We start from the raw sequence: 18,616 nt of genomic DNA on the forward strand, positions 1-18,616 counted from the left end.
TCTGCGTTCGCCTTCAGAAAAGCCGATCTCTGAAATCTGCGTCAATGACGAGTACAAGTATCTCTTCCCAATCAAAGTTGACCAGCTGAACTGTCTATGTTAATCCTTCAGGCACATGTTCATCTGTATTATCTATGGTAGAGTCTTCAGGCAGTTGACCAGTAAAGATCTTAATCGGGGACACGTCCATTGAGATTTTCAACACGAACCGTTATAAATACCACATGCTTGAATGAATCCGTTTGGATCACACCTGTATTGGTTGTATAACAAATAAAAACTGCTACCTTTAAATTTTACTTCGTTCAGTCTGTTCTTTAGTATCAAATGAATATAAGAGATCTGATATAATTTTGATGTAATCATCTTTGGAATTACCGAATAGATGCGTACTAAGCTCTTTATCACTTCGAATTTGTGGGCATATCAGGCACATACATTTTTTGACGGAATATAAATACATAGGTCATTTTGGACACTGGCTCTTGGACATAACGCCATTCAAATATCTGGTTCGACTATATTCACAACAGTGGCATGTTATGTTCATTGATTTCATCAATCTGGTTTTCTAGATATGTGTTTATTTTAATGAGAACAGCAAACCCGCGTATTTGCTTAATTCAATACACATATATAAATAATATTTAATAAAGCGTTTTGGCAACAAATATATAAAATCCCACAAGATTTGGTACATGTGTGATTATAAATACATGACAATCAGACACTTTTACATAGCAGTACATTTATGAACTAGGTCACTGATATTGCCATTAATATTTATCTCTTCAGTCAAAACTAATATTATATATATATATATATATATATATATATATATATATATATATATATATATATATATATATATATATATGTGTGTGTGTGTGTGTGTGTGTGTGTTTGTCTGTGCGTCTGTGTGTGTGTGTGTGCGCGCGATTTAAAGTTGCACTAGCTTGTCGGGATTATGTATTACTGTCGTTTCTTTGGAGGAATACACATAAGATTACTATTATTTATTTAATGGTTTTTATTGATATATTGTATTCATGCTTTATAAAACCTATTAATATTGGTACACACACAAATTATTTAATGTTAAAATGTTCGGAGGTCGCTCTATCCTTTATCAAACATTATTGGGTGTATGTTGGTCAGGCAGCAGACTAAACGACCTGATAATCGATAGGACCGGACGAAGAGTCAACAAGTGTTGTAACCCCACTACCAAGACTCCTTGTATGCTAAACTGTATGTTTCTCTCGTTGTCTGTATGTCTCTCTTCTGTATAAATGTGTATATTTGTCTATTTCGCTCTCTCTCTCTCTCTATCTCTCTCTCTCTCTCTGAAGTTATGATTGGTGAAACACTGTAGTCGCACGAAGTAACTGAAAGGAGAAAGTAATAAATAGATAATGTAAATAACTATATATTCGGTAGCAATGTCAGTTAAATACGAATAATCATTTAGATGAACTGTAGATATATTTAAAGTTTAAAATGAATCTTGATGGTCCCTCGTTTTCATTAGTATATATTTACAACTCGTGTCAATAACCTAGCCTGTATTTGAAAATCGGCGTTTGCGATGTTCCTTTTGTTATCTATCAGCCTATTTTGAAAAATATACCGTATATGGTCTAAGCGATGCATCGAAGTAAACTGATACAATGGTACGATGTGTGGGTGCAACCGATTCTTAGCCATATAGTTTGTGTCGGAACAGGTGTGCCTGTGGTGTATTTGGAGTTTAAATGTTACTTTAATAATGTTTCAGTCATACCACTACGATTTCTGCATTGTTGCTGTTTACAGTGGTGTCAAGCACCGGGGCATCATGCGGCATAATTCATGATTATGTTTAACCCAGTATTATTATCCTGACACCAGGGCGACCAGTCTTAAAACTAACCTCTTAATGCTGAGCGCCAAGCGTGGTAGCTGTCAGTTCCAGTTATGTAAGTCATTGATACGACTCGGCCGGGGATCTAACCCACGTCCTCCCGCATACGAGGCGGAAGTTCTAACCACTAGGACACATAAGCGGTTGTTCGGAATAGGGATACACTGATAAGGATGAACACATATTAATTACCTTCTCTATTAAATGTCCATTATATGATTGTAATAGATTACCAATGTAGCATTTGTGCAAAATAAGCACCTTTATCATTGATAAGCTATCCGTTTTACTTCTTCATTCCTTGTCGTTTTCGTTGTCCAATCTTCTTGCCTGTCTGCCTTATTTAGTTTCCAGCATCAACGTAGACAACCCGTCTATTTTATAGTTTCAAAGCGAACACTATCATGATAAAAACATTTGTCATTATCAGTATCTTCTATAATAAGAATTCAGCTAGGCAGAAACAAAACGAACTCATATGTTGTGTAATATAAATGCTTGTGTTTGATCTAGTACGTGAACAAAGTAGAACAATGTTGATCTTGTTATATGTGTTTGTTTGTGTACCAAAGTCATTTAAGCTAGGTATGGATTGGTGAAGCTTGGTGGGACTTTTCATATTATACTTATTGTTTTAGATTTGTAATAATAAATGTTCCAGTGATATACATGTTACTTTCACAAACTACATTCTGCCCCCCTTCTGTGTGCCCCGAAAGGCCCAGTGGTCCAAAGAGCTCTCCGTTACAAATCACTGCCATATCCCCTCTGTCTGCGTGGGGTCGAGTGTCGGGTTCGGCCAATGTGGGTATGTGAGAAACTTTAGCTTTTCGATGGTAGGTGGTTCTTTCTAGGGATTTCCCGGGTTCTTCCTCCGTCATGTATAGCCTATCACGTGCTGTAAACAATGGCGTTAAACAATACAACAAGAACAATTTACTCCTCTATGTTTTTCTCTGCACAGTACACACACACACACACATATATATATATATATATGTATATATATATATACATATATATATATATATATATATATATATATATATATATATATATATATACACACGTTTTAGGTGCGTTGTGGGCAGTCATCCCGAAAGTGGGTTTACGGGAAGGACATGATATAGTTTACATTTCAAATCAAAATACATATACATAGGTTGTATTTCTTACATAGTAATTATGTATATGTTGAAAATAAGTATATACACTTATGTTATAGTCCTATTCATGTTTTCGGTTCGTGGGCAGATATATATATTTCATGGGCAGTTTTGACCTTTAGGTTGAAGATGACAAAGTAACTGCCCAAAAATACGTTCACGAAGAACAAACATATAGCATTCTGCCCGTGAATACGGTCACGGGAACAATATATAGCGTACTGCCCACGAATACGTTCACAAGTAACAAATATATAGCATGACTTTCCGGTGTGCGCGCGCAAAATGGTTGTCAAGACACGACGATAAACATTAATCTATTAAAGCATCCTTTGCAATGGCCAGCGTACATATAGCGGACGTGAGGTTCGTTTTTCACAGCTTGTTTGAAATAAATGGATGATTATATATCCAGTGTAACAACTTGTCTTGACAGCTTATGGATGCTAATGTTTGACATTTATTGTGAAGATGATTGTTCACTGCTTGTTGATGAATTCGTAGCTTCTGTTAATCGATGCTATAGCTCAATTTAACTGTCATACACTGATATGTTTAAGTCTGCTTGCACAGTTAACTATGCAGAGTTATGGAAATATAACAAATTGGTTTTAATAACTTTCAGAGTTTGTTTTACTATTACTCAATATTTGTTTCAAGTACTATAAAGGCTGTGATAGGTTGGGTGGCTTAGATTACAAATCAGGCCCTTCTCACTTGGGGGGTGGGGGGTGGGTACTGCCCATTATGAATATTACTGGTCCTAGATGTCCAACCTGATATTTATGACATATAGGTTCAACATCTTACTGCCAGCAGAAATGGTGTTCTGTAGTATTTTTCCCAGTCAATAGTTTATGGATATATTATGTCATGTACTATGCTTGTTTAATTCTCTCATCTCAGTTCTGACGTTACCATTGAATGCTATAATGTTCCCAGACATCCGGTATTCTTGGTTATTAAAATTATATATATACACAGATAACTGAAGGTGAGTTCTCATTATTCCCTAACAATTGTAATTAGTGGGGCTGTAGCAATTGATGGTCTGAGAATTCAAGTTAACTGGTTCAAAACTTGGGTAAACAACAAACTGTTTTCTTCCTTTGACAGGCATCATAAAGTTTTGCATCTTTGTCTCTCTGATGACTGTGGTACACAAGTTACAGACTTTGCCTTAGAATGAGCCTGATTTTTGATACTTGTTACTGAATGGGGTGGGGTAGGGAAGTAACAAAATTATTAAAGGTGGAATGTATGCAAACCATGCTGGAAATAGATATGTGCCAGCAACTGCAACATGTAAGCTTCAATCAATTTGGAAACTATAAGCTTTATCCTGTAAATATTAACAGTTCACACCCTGTATAAAAGGTGATTTTGTGTTTGATTAACTGGAACTGTTAATTTATTATGTTAAGGAATTTATTGTTTTAACCCTAGTAAATGTAATATAATTAGGTCAAAAGTTCCAGTTTGTTTATTGTTTCCAGAGTTGATTATTGTAACTGGAAGAACCTGTTTCTAAGTGTTAAATGAAACGAAAGAGATATTGTTTACTCAAGTGATATAAAATAAGTTTAAAATGAACTGAAAGAAATATTGTTTATTCAAGTGATACAAAATAAATGCAAAAGTGTATATTCATTAAGAAGTGTATTGTCAATTGCAAATAAATGAAGATTTATCTTATTTTGTTCTTTACTTGTGTACAAAATTATACCTGGATTGGGCAATAATTACTTGGACTCCATTTGGAAAAGAAAAATCTATATGTCCTAAATACCTAATGTTCATATCATAATGCTCTTTTAATGGATGATTATGCTTTTCAGCTGACGTTACCATATTGCCAAGTGAACTAATAGTATGGCCTTCGGTGTGGCCCACTAATCACATTTGTAAATGAATTATGCATACAATAGAGAAATAGCTCTTAAAATATCTTATGAGTTGAACAATGTGTGTACAGAAATAAACATGAAGCAAATCTTTGAACTTGTATGCCACACATGCAAGTGAATTGGTGGTTTTCATATGTAACTTGTGTACTCTTATGGCTTTTGTCTATATTACTTTTAGCCATTTCTATTCACACACCAGAACACAACCTTTTTTGTCTGATTCAGGTACTAATGCAAAACTTATTTCAGCTGTAACTGAAGTATACAGAATTTTTCCTGACGTTGAGGCCTACTGTGTAGACAGTATAGCTGTAAGTCATCAAATCAAATGGAAGACAACAGTGTGCAGTTGAAGAAAATGATATATACCCAGTACCATTTAGAGTTATCTTAAAGAAAAGTCACAATGCACACTGATACAAGTAGTTTTAGAAAATGCATTTGTTCCACATACATTTTAACTTAACCCAAAAGTTCAGTCTCTTGCCTAAAATTCAATCAGATGTATGCATTTATTCCATAAAACACAAAGATATAATGAACCAAATCATTTTCATTATTGAGTTAGGTAGTAGGCTATGTTAAAGAGTGCAATCACTTTATCGATTTTTTTTTCCATTACATTTTTATTTATTATAAAATGACATTTCTTAGTGGAGTGCTAGCAACTGTAACTTGAGGAATATTTTGTACATGCTGGCCTAAGTGTCATGAATATACTGTGCTACATTTTGCTTTATTAGGTATAATACTATCATGAGACTTGCTTGATTAAATCCTGAATTTGTCAGTTACACTTACAAGTCCACTGGTAGAATTTAAAATCTGTGACAGTTTGGGAACTTTTTTTGCAGTAACTGCAAATCACTTTGCCTTCACAGTCAATGAATTCAAGCCATTGATAATTGTCAAACCATTGTGACTGAAAATGTGATTGTCTCTTAGTTGTGTCCTATTTGATAATTTTGCTGCCACAGAGTCTGGATTGTGTCTCTGAAGAAATAGTTCATCTAGACTCTGTTGCAGTATTACATTTTATATGTTCAATTTAATGAATTTTCTTTCTTTGAATCATTCTTATGTCATAACTTGCGAAAATAGTTTAGTTAACAATATTTATTCAAACAGAAAAGATAACCTCACTTGACAAATCATCCTACTAAAGTGATCATGGCATACACTTTTATCTTTGAAATTCAAATATTGCCCACTCGTTAATTAACATAACTAATATTGCACATTGAAGGTGATCATATGTATCATCAGTTTTAAAAAAAATAAAGACATAATACTATCATTTAATCACTGCATACAGGAAACAGACACTTGTGTCTGTAAAATGCCTTTCATTGGATTACTTTGGTTTATTAAAACCAAACAGCAATCCACTCAGGATTTTCTAGGATAGATACAGAGAATATATTATGGTCATTCAGAACGCTATCAATACATCAGACCAGATTGTTTTTATTATTATTTAGGCAAAATAACTTAGTAAGTCAGATGGCAAACATGAGGATGGTGATAGGTTATGTGGAATTTGCATTGAATCATCTGATCCCAGAAGATTTGATACAGTGTCACTGGCTGTGGTAATCATCAAGTGCAGTTGCACGGCACCATAAGACTTATCAAGATACCATAAGCTAGAAAGATGAAGAAAAAGAAAAACGATGACCCAAAGACAAATCCTGCAAACTGTGTGCAAAAATGATTCCACAGATTATAGATGAAAACTTTACTATATTTAGCTTCAAGATATTAATAAATTCGGATTACTTCCTCCAGTCTGCTACAGTAATTCATGCCCATTGCACTCATAAATTGATTATAGTCCTTGCAGTATTTTGTGTGGGCCACAATATTTTAATTGATGCAGCTGATGCTCCATTCTTCAGTTCAGTGTTGATTCAAACATAGCAATGTCCCTTTGGGATGTGTGCATAAATAAAGAATGCCTGTCCCTTCATTACCACACTTGTTGAATTTATCGTGTCTCTCTGAAAACTGTACCATGTGAGAAAGAATTTTATAAACAAACTGGACATAAGTATTGCTAGACATATACTCAGACCTGAGACTTCATAAAAGACTGCTTACTTGTGAGGCATTATTAGTGCTAGGGCTTGAGGTAATAACTTGCTATATGTTTGGTAAGGCAAAATAAGGGGCCTTATGACTTAAATTGAAACTGTGAAAAAACAAAAGGTTCAAATGCAATAAACTTTTGTTTTTCCTCATTTGTTATATTACAGTGCCATGAAAGGTCATTTCTTTTATCTTTTTAATCCCTTGCCAATTTTAAGTCATCATCACTAACCAAGTCTCTAAATCAATTCTTGGCATATTTAGCTAAAATGGTGTCTACTGTTCCATTATATCATTGATTGTTTAGCTTGCTTGTATGGAGCTTAACACCATTTTTCAGGACATCATAGACTTTACATGGCAGCCAACATATTTATTGGAAGAAATCAACACACATAACGCTACTGGCAAGCTTTCTCATATACACACATTGGTTGGACTAGAGAGAGTTGATTAGTGATGTGTATGCCTAGACCATTCTATAATCCAGGGCCCCATGATTGAATACAGCTTAAAGAAATTAACCCTAATTCAATTTCCTTGTTGCATTTAAATCATAACACCCACCATGCAAAGTGACACATGTCTCAAGATTTTCAAATTTGTATATGTTTTGCAACTTTTAATTCTGAGTTGATGCATGTGGATGTGGAAATTCAGTTACTGAATACTTAGCTACTTATATAAGGAGCTCTCACACTGGTAAAAGCATGCAATTGGGATTGTATTTGCAAGAGGGCAATTAATTGTTCAAAATACTGTTTTAGCTAACTACATATGCGAAGGGTTGATGTATAAAAAAGAGGATCAAGAAATCCTAGCTGGTAAAGATAATTGTATCCAACTTGACAGAAAGTGAGAAGGCCTTTTAGTTTTGTACAGCAGTTTCATTAAGGAACCAACTATAATACCATTAGAAGTTTATGAGCAGCAAAAACCACATTTAGGACCAACTAGACATCAAAACCATATGCATAGTTCCATTTACGGCCAACCAGACATCAAATAGGTCATCTAGTGAAAGCACAATGTCAAAATGACCAGCCATCTAGGAGAAGTAGCAAGGAAGGGGTTTTCCAGATGCCCATTAAAACAGCCATATTGGAGGTTAGATTGGCACTATTTTCATTTACGTCCAACTAGACATAAGAAGTCTTTCACTGATATGACGATTCATTCAGGAGAAGTAGTTATACCAAGATTTTCAGGATGGCCACATTGGTGGCCTTATAGGATGTCTGTACAGCACCATAATTCTCATTCAGGACCTGCTAGACATCAACATAAGTATTTTGTACACATGTTGACACGCTGACACAATTATCCATTCAGAAGTAGCGATAAAAAGTTTCTTAATATGGCTACTGTGGCAACCACATTGTATGTGTGAGTGGCACCATCTTGTTTTTTCTTCCAGATATTTTCACACAAATATCATATTTAAAGATAACATGAATTCATACAAGATCTTGTCAGTTTATTTCATAACAGATTTTTCCCTCATATTAATATAATCTTTTGAAAACATTTATACATTATAGTTCTAGAAATTTTTCATGCTCTCAGAAACTATTAAAATCACAGCAGAAAGTGTTATATCTTTATTCAGCACTGAAAAATATTTATGAACTCTTAAAGTTTTTTCCCCTATATTAACTTAATTTAATGAAGATTTTCAGACTATAACCTTTCCATTGGATTTATTTTTTCAAACATGGCGTAAAAAGTATGTTATAGTAACCAATTTTTACATTGCCTTCACCATTGCAGAAATCTCTATAATCAATTTCCTAGTAAAGAAAAGCCAAGAAAATAAATGGACAGTTAATATTCACTTCAGGATCACAGACCTGAGGCAAATATGTCATTGTTAAATCAAACATTTTTATTGTGTTTCCTTAGACCTAAATATATATATATACTTGCTGTTACTCTAAACGAAGGCTGGTGATCCAGTTGATAACCTTTTGGGGGTTTTAAGGATGTCTTTAAAATTAAGGCCTTAAAAATGTTGAGATCTTATATTAAAAATGACAATTTGAGCCTTGCAGATTCATGTCCACAGGTGCCCAAATAAAAAAAAAAGGGGGGGGGGTGCAAGGGGCAAGCTTGTTGGTGTGTTATAAAATAACTGACTTATCATCGGTGTGCTGACAGGTGATGTGTAATTAAATCACTGTTGTAATATTAATAATGAGTGAGTCTGCACAAAGGAATTTCATACAGCTAAACTAGCTCAACAACTAGAGGCAATTAAGAAATATATCCACATTCGTGATTCTGTCAAATGGCAGATACAACAGCATCAGGAAGCTCAAGTGGCATTTACAGAAGGTAAAGAGCCGCTATACTTGTTATCTTTTTAGGGATGTGCTTGGATTTTGCCCTCAAGCTGGAGCAGTCATAGGATATATGATAAATCGCCACGGTCGGAATTTATCCCCAAGCTGGGGTAATCGATGGGTAAAGTCTTATCCACAGTCGGGGTTTTATTCAAGCTTCAGGTGCAAGTTTTTGTGCATCTCCATGCCCTTGCATAAAACACAGTTACACGATTTTTTATATAGATATTTTTCAGTTGTAGACAGGAATAATAAGTATTTGCGAGTGTTTGAAATGAATGGGTTCATTATGAATTGAGTGGCACTACATTTCAAAAGCAAAATTGGATTGAAATGCAAGAACTGTAGTACGGAATTAGTGTTGGTTCTGGATCGTAGAATGGAATTGTGTGTGTGTGATTGGATTTTTAACGTAGCTTGAATAATTTTTCAGTCATATTGCTACGATGTCTGCAGTGTGGCAGTTTATAGTGATGTATAGCACTGGGGCATCATGCTGCAAACATGTAGTATGATGTTGCACCCAGTCACATTATCCTGACACCAGGCCGATCAGTCCTAACACTAACCTCTTAATGCTGAGCGTCTAGCGAGGTAGCTGTTAATACCATTTTTGTAAGTCTTTGGTATGACTTGGCTGGGGTTTGAACCCATGACCTCCCGCTTCTGAGGCGGACGCTCTAACCACTAGGACACCGGAGTGGTCAGAATGGAATTGTAACAATTACAATGGAAGCAATTTGTATTATGCTTGTTGGGGCATTCCTCACTGATGGCTGTCAGTGACATCATCATGGGAATGTGTAACAGCCACATTTTGTAAGAACAAGGTGTAGTTGGTGAACAATACAGACACTTTTCTGCCATTTCCACTGGCATCATCTCATATGATGTTATTTAAAAAAACTTCCTACAACATACTCACAACATATAAAACCTATATGCAAATCTGATGAAAGCTGCTTGTGTTTCTGAAACACATATTCCATACTGGTGGCAAGAATGTCCAAATCTACATTACAAAAATGAAAACATTACCATCCATCTAGGAGTTGCAAATGTATGAAATCCTCTTGTTGGGTAGTTTTACTAACAGGCTTTACAGCAGGGCCTTCCATTAGATTTAAATGTGGCAGGTAAGTTGACAAAGTAGGGTGGGGGGTTGGGGGGACCTACCCCAATGGGGATAATTCATTTTTTTTTTAAAGTAGCATGGTGTAAAGTAAAAGTAGATGGGCTGATAAGGAATCCACTGAATTTACAGACTAAAGGTTCAGACATTTGTTTTTAAGAGAAAAATGAAAGAAGGAAACAATACAACAGATATTTTAATATGACTTTAATGTTTATTTTCTAGATTTAATTAAGATTATGAATCAGAATCAGTCTCCAACTCCACTGTAAAGTTTATCTATTACTTCTTCTGCTCAGGCACCTGCAAATTAAAACAAAATTGTAATGCTTAAATAAAGTCATATCATCTCAGCACTAGTTACATATGCAGAAGTCATGTTAATCAGCATTATAAAAATGTATGAAATTTTCTTCACTGCACTTGTGCTTCCCTTACTATCGTTAAGCCATGATACAAGATAACTTTGCACTTACTTGTCATTTCTGGCAAGTGGATGGTGCAATCAATTTGCACAAAGATGAATTTATTTCATCCAAATATTTCATGTGAATAAAAATTCCAAATGGAGGCACTTGTCCGATCAGACAAGATATATGCATATTGTAGTTAGCTGGACTCTAGCTCTGATAGTCCTGGGCAATAGGATAAGCTGATTTTGTTATCAGTTTAGAAATGCATCCGCTTTGCAAATACTATGCTTTAAAAGACGAAACTGAATCCAATATTGATGAAATAAGAGTCATTTGGATTACCTTGTTTTTTATCATTCTGCGTTGGTTGGGTGCATATTTGAGGGTCTCTGATATGGTCTCTTCCATTCCATTTGCCTTTGCTTTGCCATTAGTTTTCAAGCAGGCTTCTGCATGAGTAATACAATGTTTTAAAATAAGTTTCACAACAAAGGATGCATTGCATTTTTCTAAATGCCAGCAATAATCAATGGAATATTTTTAAAACATGTACTTTGAAATGTGTCTCAAGTTACTTTATCAATTCATTTAAAAATCTCTGGCAAGTCACATGAAAAACACAATTTAAATCAAGCCATACTTACTTATCAAAGACTTTCTCATTCACATCCTTTACCTCACACAATAAATATCAGCAACACCAACATTAAATTCACACAATCAGTACAAAACCTAGGTGTTACTTTGGACAGTACTCTCACATTGCACCAACATGTCATGAACATATGCAAGGCTGCGTATCTTGAGCTGAGACGCATCAGCTCCATTCTCAGATATCTTTCAGTTGATGCCACTAAAACACTTGTGTGTTCATTACTGCTTTCAAGACTGGACTATGGTAACTCAATTCTGTCTGGTTCATCTTAATATCTACTGCAGAGACTTCAAAAAGTTCAAAACATAGCTGCTTGGATCATACTTAGAGTACCACAATCAGAGCACACCTCCCCGCTGCTCTGTACCCAACACTGGCTATCCATTCGATCCAGAATCAAACACAACATTAGTTCTCTGTGCTACGTTTCACTGACAGACTCTAGTCCAACATACCTATCCGACCTCACCTGTGTGTACACACAAGCAAGATACTTACACTCCTCTTCCGACAATCATATACTCATTATTCTCACTATGAAAACAAAGTCACATGGACAGCATTCTTTTGCATACCAGGGCCCAGCAACATGGAATGAATTGCCCACTGAACTTAGACACAAAGACGCAGTGATCCCATTCAAGAGTGCTCTCAAAACTACTTATTCTGACTACAAAAACAAACTTAATGACTTAATAATGTTAACTACCTTAAATATTCTCAGCATGTTTTTTATGTTTTCTAATTTCATGGTGTTTGTTTTTGTAATCATATCATTGTGTATGTTTTTATGTTGTCTAATGTTGCAAAGCGCTTAGAGCTTCTAAAGATTAGGCGCTATACAAAGTCCTCATTATTATTATTATTATATTTAGCTTGGATGAATATTTTTTAAATCAGTGGCCATAACTAAAAAATGGGATTTTGTTTTATGATCATAAAAGTATGTTGGACACCATCCATGATGTACAATGCTGTCTGACATTTCTATGCACCTAAGGTTTCCATCTCAAATATTAAAGCAAAATGCATACCGAATTTGACAGATTGATGAAAATAAAAAAAAGCAATGCTTACCATTTGAAAAGAGGCAATTGTCACTAGAATATTCTATTCAAAATGATATTAATTTTGGACACAGGGGATACCACCCCCATGTTTTCCTGACTCGTGATATGTCGGCCTATTCTGTGCACAGCTTTAAAAGATGTAATGTTTATCCATCGAGCTATAGAAATGAAATACATTTACTGTAGACTGTTTCTGTCAGCAGTTAAGTTGAGTAATTAGGTCAGGTTTATAGCTAGTTTACAAAATTCAATGTAGAATGCCAATAAATGACAAGATGTATTTTTGCAAACTAAAGTGATCTTGAAAAAAGATTAGTAAAGTTTAACATTTTATAAAAAATAAGCTATTATGTGGAAAAGAAACAACAATGAAATAGGATGCAATGTGTTTATGTCTAGTTTTGGAAGGTACCGTCTCTAAGGTACCGTCATAATTGTACCGTAGTTTAATGGGTGGAAAGGCCATTGAAAGGTAAGGGCAGTGCGGAGACCATCGAGTATGTTCCAGAATAGCTGAATCTTTGTAGATACATAGATCCATTCGTAACTTCAGTCCGCAAGCGAAACACTGTACTTCGTATCCCAATCCTGACTCGGGTCCGAAGTAGACAAATCCTGTTCTAGCTAAAACATACGAAGAAGGTAATCCTTCCCTATCCGTAGGCCATTTTTGAAACATGTCCAATCGACGGGCACAATCACAATAGTCAGGTAAGAAGACTGGAAAATGGTAGGGTTTGAACTTGGAGTTCTCACTGGATTTCTCACTCGATTCTTGCTGCGGCGAAGTCATCCTTCTGGTGGGTGGCTATCCTCTTACAACCAATGTTTTATACCGACATGTCCATACGGCAAAGTAAAGTGGGTGGGAAGCCGCACTCGCTTCTGCTACACGATTTGATAGACTTTTTCCAAGGGTCGACTGACGATGTGGTGTGTGGGTAAACGTACAATCTTGTTGCGTTGATAGGTGGTCACTATCTCTAGACTGCAAGGCTTCTTTCAATATGCCAAAGTTGACCACTCGACTGGTACGATAATTCAGAGTAAGTCCTTTCACTTTACACTTCGTGTGCACTTCTCCTTGTTTGGCCCAGTATTCGTAGCCGTAATTTTTGGGACCACCACTAACGAAACTTAGAATCTTGTCATCGGGGTGCTTGTCTGTCCAGGCTCCTAAACGGTCTCCTTCGATGTCAGGGTGCTGTTGACTCGGGTGATCGATATAAATGCAACTGTCCATGTCAAAGTACAAGACACGTTCCCCTAACAGTTCTAAAGCTTCGTACAATTTTAAGCGAGCATGAGCTGTCATGTAAGCTGCAATGATGACATTTCCAAAGGGGTCATCTTCTACAAAGTTCAGATCTTCTTCGTAATTCACCAAGATCAAATCCTCACGAACGACGTCCACGTGTTTCATGAATTTGGCTTTGTCGTGAATCATCTGAAAGTAGCGGGAAGGTTCGGTCAAATACTCCGTCTTGGGTAAACACGGTCATTGTGCCATTTTACCCCACAAGCAATTTAACATCACTTTGGCAAACGATCGCCTGCCTTCGTTTTTCTCAATGTGATCTGAAGTAATGCCTTCTTGTGCCCAGAATTTCTCTCTGAATGTCTTTTGGTCTTCGGGAGTGTGACACCAGGACAGATAGCCACTGGCTTCTTGCTCAGTTTCAAAAAGGCATCCACGTAGTCTGCGAAAATGCCTTTCTGCGTGGGGTCACCCTTGTGGAATTATTGTGTCTTGGGAAAGTGGCAAATTTCGTACACTTCTAACAGTTGGTATCCCATGTTCAGAGCTTTGAACAATTCTACGCTGACCCATGTCCCCGTCAAGGCCCGTTCTTCCTGGGTGTGATGACAAGGTTGATCTTGGTTGCACGTTTCAGCACAAGTACGGCACAAAGGAAACATAAGTTTGCCTTGGCAATGGCGAGGTAAGACGGGATGGTATAGGTTCGTGGGAGGCAAAACTTTGCACTTGATCAAGCCTTCGTATTGTCGAATGTTTTTTAGGTCGATGTGTTCGGTGAACAATTGTGGGTGCCCTGCAGGAAAGCAACAATATTTGCACACGTAGGGATACAGTGAACACACGTCCAAGTATATGATTTCTTCTCCTTTCTCTTCGTCAGCTTGGTACAGCAAACAGGTGGCATTGGTCCTTCCTCCGTACAAACTATTACTTGGGTTCAGGGGGTCCATGAACTGGTAACTTTCCATGAGGCGTTTAAACTCGGGATCGGTGTTCAAACGGTGATTGTATTTGTGTTCCCACATTTCCACCACTTGGTATCCTTCCTGTTCTAACTTTAGGCGTGGCTGACAAATGGCCTGGTACAAGTCTTCCATGGTTCGTTGTAAGAACTGATTTTTAGTGCCGCGGTCAGGGTAACAGACGGGACATCCGTGAAATAAGCAACCGTTAAACTCGTACATGATCTTGGGGTTTTCTAAGTCCCAGCCATTGACCGAATGCATTCCGATGATCTTTCGCCCTGTCCGTTGCGGGCATGCTGAATCCATTTTTCTTCCTTGTCGCACAAGTAATGCAACCAGCATGGGGCTTTGACCGAGTATTGACGTTTGACATAGTTGGTCGTTTGAGGACTGATGACAGCCACAGTGTTTTCAAGCATGAATCGTTGTCGGTAGACTAAGGAACACGCTTTGGCAATGGTGCAAGCCTCTTTTAAATGATCAACCCCTCCGTGTTCCATGAACAGTTCTCGAAATTTTCCACAGCATCGCCGTAAAATGTCCATGTCGGAACGACGATACTTTAGCATTTCTTCCTGAAAGTCGAAAGGGTCGGAGGCGTGAGCCTGGTACCAAGCGTAGAAAGTTTCTCGTTCGGTACGCATGTTGTCAGGGTCGTAATAGTGAGCCTGAGGCAAATGGGGTAGAACGGCGTGTTGATTGGCTTCTGTATTGAAAAAGTGTGGAAAGTACCCTTTAGCCATTTCTGTCATTCCAAACATTTTAGGCATTCGACTCAAAGGCATGGCTAAGTAGCTCATCGAATCTTTAAACTGCACTTGTCCCACTTGCATGAAAATGATTTTGGCTCCGTTCAAAGTGATTTTAGGACGCTCGATGCCACGTTCCGTATAACATCTCAAAAGAAACTGTCCATCATATCCGGAGAAATTGTGAGCCATCACCGTGGCATGACAATGACAATCTCCATAATAATGTTCGATGTCCTCTTGGCTCCACGTCTTGTCGATGGGGTCTAAGACCCATTGTGTGAAATCGGCTAGTGTGTTCGGTCCTTGAAAGATTTTTTCACGCCCTCCAGGAATCTTACTGCAGTGAGGGCAATAACTCAAGATAGGTTCTTGAATCACTTCTCGCACGCTCGATGAGCCACGCAGAAATTAGGAATGTGAATACTGATCTCTTGCATGCATTCGAAATCGAAAAAGATGAAATTGCCTTTCTTCTTCTTGTGACCATCCTCTTTCTCTGGTTGGGATTGGTATTTTTGTATGTAGCATTGGTGTTCCAAGTCCACAATGCAGTGACAAATGTGACATTTTTTCTTTCCTGAACATACGTGTGCCTTGGTACTGTTGATACATAGACCTTGTCCACACATTGGGCACAATCTCAGGAGTTGACAAGCACATTTCTTCTGTGAACCTTGCATCTTCAGATGTTGTTGGTAACAGGCAGGGCTGACAAATGTGCGCAGACAAGCAGGACAATGCACTGGTTCTTGCCCTTCGCTCAGACAGGGTTGAGAGGCCAAACATCCTGAGCATTTCGATCCACAATGTTTGTGTTGCTCTCGATTATTATAACCATCATAAGTCACATTTCTCACAGTAATATTTGTATCCCAGGAATCCAGTGATAGTGGTAATGGTATCGAAATGGTCATCGTGATGATAGAGGTGAATGTATTTTCCATCCTTAAAGTCTTTCCCTCGAAACAACAGAGACCCGCGCACTTCTTGAGGGTGCACTTTCAAGGTGTATCGTGGAGCTAGGGCATCTTGCAATTTTTGCATCTCAGGAATGCCACAGGATGTGTCTTTGGACAGGCATGCTTGTTGTAACAGAAGTTCTGCTTCATTTCGTTGTTTGGCTCGGTTCGATTTTCGAATGTTCTCCCAGGCTCTTTTCCATTCTACCGTGTCAATCTTGTCGGCATAGGTTCATCCCACCACGATGGCTCGGGCTAAACACATGTGGTCTTGAAAATTGTTAATTTGGACAAGACTTGTTTTGGTAATGCGAAGGTTGTTGACCAATAAGGTCTTTCTGCATTGTCCGGTCCCTTGAGGAGGAGAGACGTGGGTCATGTCCAGTGTGGCTTTTCCATCGGTGATGTCAAACTGGTCATTAGATTGTTGCACGTGTTGAATCTTGTCCATGACTTTGGAAGTGGTCAATTCTGCAGGGCTGCTAAACTCGATCCAAACAGGGGATTTCAAGCCGTCATGTTGTATGGAAAGTCTCAAGCGATCATCTTCTTTGGGTTGACATTGTCGCTTGAGTGTGGTGAGCAAAGAATCCCACATGTCGGTGATGAACCCTTTTGCTTTCTCTAACAGTACTTCAGACTTGAAATCTTTAAACTTCACTGTGTATTTGTAAGCCGTAGTTCTAAATTTTCTAGAGGGACGCTTTTCCGTCTCTCGAATGTCATAGTACTTTTCAGGGTTGACTAAGGGTGGTAAACTTTGTTTAGAGGGTTTGGATTCTGGTTCACTCATGTCCTCTTCAAAATCACTGGCATGAATTTGTGCCAAGACTTCAGCCCTAGTACGAGGCGATAGATCACGTTTCTGCCTCTTACTTTCTTCTTCTTTCTTCTCAAATGAATTGGATCATTTCATCTCGATAGCAAAAAGTCAAATGACTAAAGTTTAAACACCATGGATTAATTTATAGTCATAGCAGACCAGCGTATATAAAGGGTATGTGTCTTGTCCTTTCACTATTCATTTCACTCTCAAACTGAGCACAACAATGGAAGAGACTACCAAGATTGAACGTTTCATCAGAGCTTTGCGAGGGGTCATTAGAAAATTCTCTTCAGACCAGCCGAGGGACTACTCTCCTTCCTTTCAAGATAAAAGTCAAGATACTTGCTATATCTGTCAGAAGAAAGGGCATTGGTCTTCAGAGTGTCCAGACCGTCAAAAAAGAAAAAAAAGGGGTTAGAAGAGACAAAAGTCAAGATACCTGTTATTATTGTCAAGAAAAAGGACATTGGTCACCAGACTGCCCAAAAAAGAAACAAGAGGAGTCAGAAGAAGAGAGGGATTCTTCAGAGGAAGAGGAAGAAGAAGAGGAAGAAAACAGACAGGTGAAGAAAAAGAAACAGGAGAAGAAAAGAAGGGGAGGAAGAGGAGGAAAAGAATATGACGGTGAAGAAATTAAAAAAACAGAGAGTGAACAATGAGACAGAATAAGTCTATGAACTTTTTAAAGTGCTCTGTTGTGAATTGTGAATTGTAAATATTTATAAAAGAATAAATTAATTATAAAAGGTAAGTGTCTTTGGGTTTTGATTTTAAAATAAGAACCTACACTCACGCACACTCATACACAGACAGGTACTATTGGGTAAAATGTTTTTTTTTAGTTATTGGCAATTGAAAGCCTATCTCTTTTCGAGAGACGTGGATGGCCCTGAAAAGGGCCTTTTTTGGTGTAAGGGGTGAGTTTAAACAATCAACTTTAACTGTCTTAAGCCTTTGCCATGGCCAAGGCCTACTTCTGGACTGCGTACTGTTGATGATGATTTCGTTGAAATCACTAAGGATGGTGCAGTAGGCGTAGTCACAGGGTTGGAGTGTTTAGCTTGGGAAGGTCGTATTCTCTTCGGCCGTAATAAAGAAGTCTGATACATCTGTTTCAGACTTCTTAACTAAAATGTCTAACAGTACCGTGACCGTTTGATTTTGACACCCTTGTTTC

The 18,616-nt window shown here is 37.5% G+C and overlaps 1 long non-coding RNA gene across 3 annotated transcripts in view; it reads right to left on the reverse strand.

Annotated features, from left to right (window-relative positions):
• Positions 1-18,616, reverse strand: part of LOC149774616 (uncharacterized) — a 120,854-nt gene that overhangs the window by 87,519 nt on the left and 14,719 nt on the right. Inside the window, exons 4-5 of one of the 3 annotated variants that reach the window (XR_016416768.1) lie at positions 11,294-11,400; positions 10,731-10,841 (exon numbers count right to left, since the gene is read on the reverse strand). The exons of the other annotated variants lie outside the window; for them this stretch is intronic. This is a non-coding gene — a long non-coding RNA (uncharacterized LOC149774616). Of the gene's footprint in view, positions 1-10,730; positions 10,842-11,293; positions 11,401-18,616 lie in introns of those variants that run through there. 3 annotated transcript variants of the gene reach the window in all.

Source organism: Sinohyriopsis cumingii, unplaced genomic scaffold (genome assembly GCF_028554795.1).
Source record: "Sinohyriopsis cumingii isolate HCF-2022 unplaced genomic scaffold, ASM2855479v2 utg000160l, whole genome shotgun sequence".
Classification (NCBI taxonomy): domain Eukaryota; kingdom Metazoa; phylum Mollusca; class Bivalvia; order Unionida; family Unionidae; genus Sinohyriopsis; species Sinohyriopsis cumingii.